The sequence below is a fragment of the Tenrec ecaudatus genome, chromosome 15 (genome assembly GCF_050624435.1).
Source record: "Tenrec ecaudatus isolate mTenEca1 chromosome 15, mTenEca1.hap1, whole genome shotgun sequence".
Classification (NCBI taxonomy): Eukaryota; Metazoa; Chordata; class Mammalia; order Afrosoricida; family Tenrecidae; genus Tenrec; species Tenrec ecaudatus.
The window spans coordinates 49,034,635-49,043,250 of NC_134544.1; the positions used below are offsets into that span (position 1 = coordinate 49,034,635).

Sequence of the window (8,616 nt, forward strand, 5' to 3'; positions counted from 1 at the left end):
GGTACAAGTTTACAGAGGAAATTGGTTTTCCATTCATATTTGATTTTGTGCGTTGACTGTAGATTCCACAATGTAACAGCAGCACTCTTCCCTCTTGCTCTGTGCCTTTAATTTATCTTTGTCCTTATTTCCATATCCCATGGTGCCTTCTGAGTGTGACGTATGGGGAATGCTGCCCCTTTATTTTACATGGATGATATTTCTAATGTATCTTAACATCTCTGGTGTCACAGTTCACTGTGTAGGTAGTGGTGGGATTTCAGCTGGTTCACATCCGTTCAGTAGGACCCAAACCTTTCTTTTTATTAATATGGAACGCTTCATGAATTTGCATGTCATCCTTGCACAGGGGCCATGCTAATCTTCTCTGTAGTGATACAGTTTTAGTATATGTGCTGCCGAAGCGAGCACCAAACCTAATTTTTTGTTGAGTTAGGCAAACCACTTGTTAAAGTGGTGCTTGAAATCAGAGTTTTTTCTGAGGTGGGCAGCTAGCTAGGCAGCCACCCAATGTGAAAATCATAAATTGACATTCCTTACTCTTTTTTTAACAAGGTCTGAGCAACACCAAACTCTAAGTGTCCATAGTAATGTTCACTGCATCCCTAGATATAAAAAATTAGAAGGAACTTGCTTATAATATTTATTTATTCATTTCCTAAAACTCATTATACTTTTGATGAAATACCACTTTTTTATTCTCTGATGTTTGTTACTTCAGTAAATAAACCTATAATGTAAAGCAAAAAAGTGTCAAAATGCCAGAGGGTGACATGCTGTCATTCATTTGTTACAACTTGGTGTTACACCCAAATTTCCATCCGATCTTATGAATGGACTAGGCATTGTCAAACAATGGCTGTAACTAAAGCACATAAGTGAACAGGGTTTTTCAATGATGCTCATAATATGGTCAGAGAAGAGAAGGTGCCTCTTTGTACTACATGACACATGGTGATTATTATCTAATTGGGCTCCCTCGAAAGGAACGGGATCCTACTTCTACAGTGAAACGATGGTTAAAGATAAATCACACAGCTGACGATGCCCAGATGAAAATGAATAATACTGCAAGTGAGCACGCCAATCAAGAAGAAATATGGAACTATCTTAAATAACAGTTTTACTGGTTTTGCCTGGTATTATTTAATATTTTTCATTCATACATTTTTAAAGTCTTATATAACAATCGAGTTTTGTACACATCTTTTATTGTTCTGATTTTGGTATTAACTCTTTGAAATAATAAAACACCTTTCAACATCTTGTTTTGATGCCGAAAATGGTCATTAGGGCAACACACAGCACCTGTGGTCTCAGAATAAGTTCAGTTCCAGGCCTACAGGGTTTTTTAAGCCAGACTGCCAGGGATTCCACCCTTCGCTAGCAGACCAATAAAATATTTTTATTATGATTTTTTTTTGGATTTGTTCTACATCCCACCTCCCCCAATTCAATTTAGGACCTCTTGCTGAACCTTTCCTAGTAGCATGGTCATCCGTGGTGTGCAGCCTCAGGGTACGGAGTACCTCTGGCCTCAGGGTCATGAAGGCTGAGCTTCACATGGTCTTTTAGTCCTTTGGGCTCATTGTTTCCTTGCATCATTGATTTTCTTGGCTACTCACAAGCTATTGGGAGGTCTATAGCTTAAGAGCCCTCATGATCCTGTGGGCTGTTGACCACAAGGTCAGTGGTTCAAATCCACCACTGCTCTTTACTCAGTAGAATGATGAAACCGTCCGCTCCTGTAATATGTACAGTCAGGGGAAGTCCACATAGGGTCATGAAAATCTGAATTGATGAAATGACAGTGATTGGTACAGTGTTAGGACAAATTTTACTAATGTCTTTTATCAGTTAGAAATTATTTTGTATTAATAAAGACTTCTCTAAAAATTCAATCCATTCCGTGTCTAGTAGATATATCAGTGCTTTTATGGTATAGTATGAATGACTTTCCAACCGCATCATTTTAAAACCAAGCTAAAATTGGTAGTGGCTTTGGCTGTGGGAGGAGGAAGACTTAATTGTGAACTACTTGGTGGCACTGACAGATTTTAGAGGTGAAGGGCATAGAGAAGGATGTAGGTACTTGAAAGAGAATGAATTTCAGGAATTTAGGAGGAGTGATACTAAGACATGGATGGAAATATTGAATTCATTCATTGATTCATTTATTCACAAATGCTTATTGACTTCTACTCTATGCCGAGCATTACAGTTACAAACACAATTATAGGAGAGTCTACAGCTGTAAAGTGATTCATTTACTAACCAATAATCTTTTCTCGCTTAATAATTTTGCCTAGGGTCGTGATAGGTGATAACCATTTAGTGTCATTAAAACCATTTTAGCTCTGCAATCTGACTTATGGGTCAGGCTAATTTATTCTAAAGTATAGTTCCAGTAAACCAGCTTCTTGATGTTTGCCAAATTATGTACAATCTCCATAATTATATACTTGATGGATTTTTTCTTGATATCAATTTACTATTTATACCTAAGCCTCTCTTTTCAAAGTAAAAAATCACTGTCATTAGTGGGGGGGGGGGAATAAATACCATTTCCCATCAGTGAATAAATATATAATAATAAATGAAACACAAACAAAGCAATACTGTTAAATCAGTCATAGATGCAGTTTTCTTATCAAAGTTCAAGGGTGGGCCTTATCTTGTTAAGAAAGAGTATTAGCAACCATTAGAAAGATATTAAAGAACTCTTTTCAACAAATTGTTTTCTCCTTAACCGGAAGTATTCATAGACTGCATGATTGGTTTATTAATGGCAATCCAATAATATTTTGCACACAATATGAAGAACACAGGACTTAACAAATGAAAATTTGCATTCTCATTATACTTCTGTACTTATCTTTAAATATAGCAACCCCCTTGCCATTCAGTTCATATTGACTCATAGGGACCTGAGGGTCCCATGGAGATTTTCTCATGTAGAGGGGCTAGTTGGCTCCCACCTCTAACTTTGAATTATCTCCCCAGCACTTACCTGACAATAGCAAAAGGGCCTCTTTTAAAAATATACCAGAGACTAGAATATGACTTTTTCCTTCCATAAAGTCATAGGCCATTTCCCCTAAATGTCTCACTTCATGGAATTCATCAACTAAAGAGGTATTAGACTCCCTGAATTGTGAAAATAGGTAACACGCCCTACTGCTATGTCAAGGAAAGGTTGAAAGTTCAAATGAACGCAGAGACCCCTCAGTGAAGGAAGAAAAGGGAAAAAAGCCTGGAAATCTACTTTCAAAACTCTGTCATTGACAATACGTGAATAAAAGGAACAACATCTTGAAAAATCAGTCTCTGAAAACTCTGTGGAGTGCAGTTATATTTTGATACAGATGTGATCACTGGGAACCAGAATCGACTTGATGGCAGGTGATTTTTTTTAAAAGGTATGTTCTAAAGGTAGACTGTTTGGTCCCTTGTTGAAATTCAAAACTATCTTTTCCAAAGAAGCAATCAAAACGTGTTTAAACGCCCATTCTGGACTAGAAGAGGCAATTCAATCCCATGTGTAGCCTAGGTCTTTCACTCATATTATTAAACAACCTAAAATGTTCTTTATATCAATTAAATCTTTCTACACCATTCTCAAAGTTCCCTGTGTGGTGAAAATGCTTTTCACTTAATACTAAGCTAGATGTTGTGAGTTCAAACTCCCCCAACAGCATTACAGAAGAAATGGTTGAGGATCTGCTTCGATCAAGCTTACTGCCAAGCGAACCCTCTGGAGCAATTCTCCTTGGGAACACATGGGCTCCACTTTCGTAACAGTAAGGACAAAAGAGCTGAGCTCTTCTATTTGGATTCTTCCCACAGCATTGACCAGGAAATATAGGTAGGGATGATAGATTCCTGGAAGATAAGGAACAGTTCTCAATATTTCAGATCCAGAGTAGGTGAAGTCTCAGGAGAGACTTATGTTGACAATAAATTTCTGAAAGTTACAGGGTTGGAGGTTGGGAAGCCAATGTGCTGGTTATTTGTTCATTTTTCCTTTTGGTAAGTTCACAGTTTACACAAAGTTTGAGAATCATAATCATGGCTAATGTGTCTTAGATTATAACTCAATATAAAGTAAACGACAATCCTCACAACTGGGCCAGTAAGTAACATCCTGACAAATGAAGGAAAGATCGATGCTGTTAAGGAGTTCTTCTTGCTTGCTGCATTAGGCCAGGTCAACTAGAGAAACAAATCGAGGGACACATTTATGTGAAAGAGAGAACTTTGTATCAAAAAGTAATTATACATCAAGCAAATATCCCAGCTAAGTCCAGATCAAGTTCAGATGTCCAATACTAGTCCATAAATCCCCCTTCAGACTTGCGCAGCCACATGCAATGATGTAGAATGCAAGATCACAGGCTGGATTGCATGGGTCCAACGGCAGTGGCTGCGACACAGGGCTCACACAGGGCTCTCTGGCATGAAGTCGAAGGGAAAGAGAGATTGGGGAGGTTCCCAGGCCCTCTTTATGAGACAGTCACACCCACAAGAGGCATATTCAGGCTGTGACCTGATGGACAGGCTAGACTCCATCCCTACACTTTTATTTATCCAGTTGGCAGGAAATTATGTAACTGCCTGTATAAACCCAGGTAGAGAGGCTGGAAATTTAAAATGCTAGGAACCAAGGAGACATCATCTCTGGCTCTCTTCAACTCTACCCGGGATGAGTACACCAATGACGACAATGCTTAACAGGACTATGATGCTGAATTAATTGTGTGTTACCCTCATAATGATACTTTAAGTTAGCTTTAAGATTATTAGATTATTTGATGTGTGTTTGCAGTGAATAAGCCAAGCATTCTAAAATGTCAAAGAGCATTAAGTAATGATTGATCGCGCCTCTCCGCTGGTGACATATAGGCAGTTCAGCTGGCCATTTGACATCAGTCAGAGTCTTACCGGTGTTCCCCAGACATGTCTGGAGTGGCCCTAGTCTACTTGTTTACTTCTTTTCTGTGACTCAGAATTTCTGCTGGGCCTTGTGGAACTTTAATCAAAATGGAGTTGCTGGTGTTCATCATTCATCATCTTGCAAGGCAGTTCTTTATTGCTTGCATCAATATGTGCCTGACAGTGGTTTGCCATCTAGAGCTATCAGATGCTACTGTCTGTCCCACCCTAAGTGAGGCCCACTCCCTTCTCATAAAGATCATAGTGTTCCCCTAAACAAGAGCTCAAGGATACTTAGGTCAAATCAGCTCAGAGACAACCAAGGTTAAGCAGCCATCTAAACTCTATAACCCACCCAACTTGTTATGTATGTACCTTCTTGTCACACGTATGCCTCTAGTACCTCCCCTTCCTATTTCATGTATACTCCTACCTCATTCCTTTCCTATTATGTGTATGCCTTTAATACAACCCCTTCCTTTTCCATATGTGTGTGCCCTGGCTTGCATGCGTGCGATCACATAAGCTCATGAGAGAATACATTTGCCCCCACTCTTTGGTTCTGATATTTCTTTAACTTGTGCTTCAATTACACAACCACTCCTTGGACCCATTTGGTTGTGGAGGCTGGTCCCCCTTTCTGGAATTTCCATTTTCCTCAATGTTATCCACAATTAGTTATGATCCAAACAGGTGAATGTCTTTGCATAGACAATAAAGCACATGCAAAGATTTTTTCTGGTATTCTCTGCTTGTAGTTAAGATATATATGGTGTCAACAAAAATCTCTCTCAGATCACATCTTCTTCTGAATCCAGTTTGAACTTCTGGCAGCTTCCTGTCTATGTACTGCTATCATCAAAGTTGAAGAATCTTCAGCAAAGTTTTACTTGAAGATATGAATTATAATGTTCCATAGTTTCCACACTCTAGTAGGTCACCTCTCTATGGAATGTTCACAAATACGGAGCTCATGAGATGAAGTATGCAGAAATCAAATTGATTACCTCTGTGGGAAAGACTTGTCCCTGGACGTGTTTGACTTGCTGATTGCAAAAAATGGCACCGATTTCCCCCATCAGCTCTAGTTTTTCAGATACAGAAGATATTTCACATAGCACTTTTTACTCTGGTAGCCCATAAAAAATATCATGATATTTTAATATAGTGTTAGCTATTCTGAGCAGAGGAAGTACACATTAATTTTATTTGAAGTAGTTTGTATTGTACTAAATATATAGATCAAGTTATACTTCACATAGTGTCTTTTGGTCTAAGGATATATTTTAACTGTGCAAATGACATAAATTTAGTTTACCAAAGTATCACCTCACATTTATTCATAACTGAATAGCAGGCAACTATCTTTAAAAGGGGCCTGAAATAAGAGTTACTGTACAATAAATAAGGAGCCCTGATGGCGTAGTGGGTTATGTGTTTGACTGCTGTGTTAGTAGCCTAGGTAGACTAGAGAAACAAAATTCATATACAATCACATGGTGTAAGAAAGAACTTTATATATAAGAGCGATTGAGTATTGAGAAAATATCCCAGCCCAGTCCAGATCATGTCCATAAGTCCGATATTACCCCGTACGTCGATACTAGTCCATAAATTCTTCAGACTCATGCGGTCATGTAATGATGCCGAAAGCAGGAAGGTCACAGGCCAGTGGGTGGGAAGTCTTGTGGATGCACTGCCAAGGGTCTCTACGTGTCTTCTCAGCTGGAATGTCTGTAAGGAACTCAGCTTGTGTCCTGCTTCCAGCTAGCTATTTATTGTCTTAGTGCCTCCTAATGAGGTCATCAAGCTCCGAACTGATTGATAGGCTAAACTCCACCCCTCCACTCTAATCCTTTCAAATTGACAACAGATTATAGAACCACCACAGCTGCTAACCACAAGGTCAGCTATTCGAGCCTACTGGTCACTCTGCAAGAGAGAGATGAGACTTTCTGCTCCCATAAAGATTCACAGCCTCAGAAACCCACACAAGTTCCCCTCTGTCCTAGAATGTACCGTGAGTCATAAATGACTGGCTGGTAGTGAGCTTAGTACAAAAAGAGATTCAAATATTCTTAAAATCAAAAAGTGTCTGCCAGAGTTCAAACTCCTTTGTTAAAATGAAAATATTCCAGCCTTGTCATAAGACGGCACAATTACTCTACCTGTGAACAAAACTTTTATAAGTTAGAATTTTTCTTCTGAAAAATGGCATCTACTTCACCTCAGAAACATTTAACATGAATTATCCATTAACTTCTATATATTGAAATGTGTTCTGAAATATTTACCGCATCATTTGAAGAAGAAAAATTTAGACCTTCAAAATATTTATGCAAATTGCTATGAAGACTCACATTGTTAACACTCAAAATTGCCCTCACACCTTCGATGTATATGGCCTAGCAATTTTCTTTTCCATTTTCCACTCTTCTCAGGCTGCGCTCTGGCTTCACAGTATCCAACTGATAGTCTCTGTACACTCAAAAGAAAAGCCACAGCTATCTAATTGCTTCTAATTCAGAATGACCCTAGTGGACAGAGAATTACTCCTTTGGGTTTCTAAAACTTTACATTTTGTAAAGGCTACAGAGTGACTGGTGGGTTCAAACCACTGACCTTATGTTCGGCATCTCAGTCATAACCAAGCATCCATCCCTACCTTCCCTCAGAAGCTGCCTAGTACTTAATTGTTTTTCAAATATGTCTTGCCATTTTTGCCTTATCCTGTAATTGGTGGGTCTGGCTTCTTCTCATATAAAAACTAAAATAATTAATTAATATAACTTAATAGTGGAGCATATAATGCACCATCATCCCTCAGAAACTAGAGCTGGTACAATCTACCGAATGCAATTTTCTCAATCGACACCCCCAAAAACCCTAACAAGAGGCCTAAAAATGCAGACATCCCAAAAAAAAAAAAAAACAACTGTTGGGCTGTGTAATAAATTTTACTGATCTTCCTTGTAGCCATAGAAATGTTATCCTTTCATAGCCTGCAAACTACTTCAAAATAGAGCTTGCCCGGTTCTTTTTTGGTGACGATTGTTCTACTCCTTTCTAATTTTTGCTTCCAGGCATAATAAACAATGCAATTGTCTGATTCAAGAGGACCAATACCAATCCATTCCAGCTTACTAAGGCCCAGGATATTGATCTTTATGTGCTCCATTTCATTGGGGTTTTTTTGGCTTCCCATTATATTAGGCTCTTTATTCTTTTGACATCTCTTCCATTTGTAGGGGATGAAATGCTTAGGGATTCACTTCAAGCGCTGTCACTGCTAAGAACACGGTCACTCCCTTTATTCGAACTCCAAATCAAGCCTTTGGATGCTTGTCTCTGTGTGCATCCTGTAGCGTGGCTGTAGTTGACCTCTGGAGACAGCCTCCCGCTGCAGCACTGTGGTGGTCAGCCAAGTGGCTCCAACTTTCCTGGGACCCTACAGGGTGGGTTTAGTTTATTGATAGCTAGGAGGCATTCCCATGTGGCTTTAAATGCATTTTATTTTTAGCCATCCCGCACGACTTATTTTTGTTTGTTTTTTCCTTAAAAAAACCCCAAAAAACCAGACCCCTCTTCTCCAAATAAATCAAGGTCAAAAGTAAATGAAGATCTCAAGATGACATCAGTTCCATTTGTCTGAGTCCCGGTGTTGTGTGGATGGACAGCAGTGGG

General features: G+C 39.0%; 1 non-coding gene across 1 annotated transcript; it reads right to left on the reverse strand.

The window, feature by feature from the left end:
* Positions 1 to 304: 304 nt before the first annotated feature.
* Positions 305 to 411, reverse strand: LOC142428348 (U6 spliceosomal RNA). Its single transcript, XR_012780269.1, has one exon. It is a non-coding gene; the product is annotated as a U6 spliceosomal RNA (small nuclear RNA).
* Positions 412 to 8,616: the final 8,205 nt, after the last annotated feature.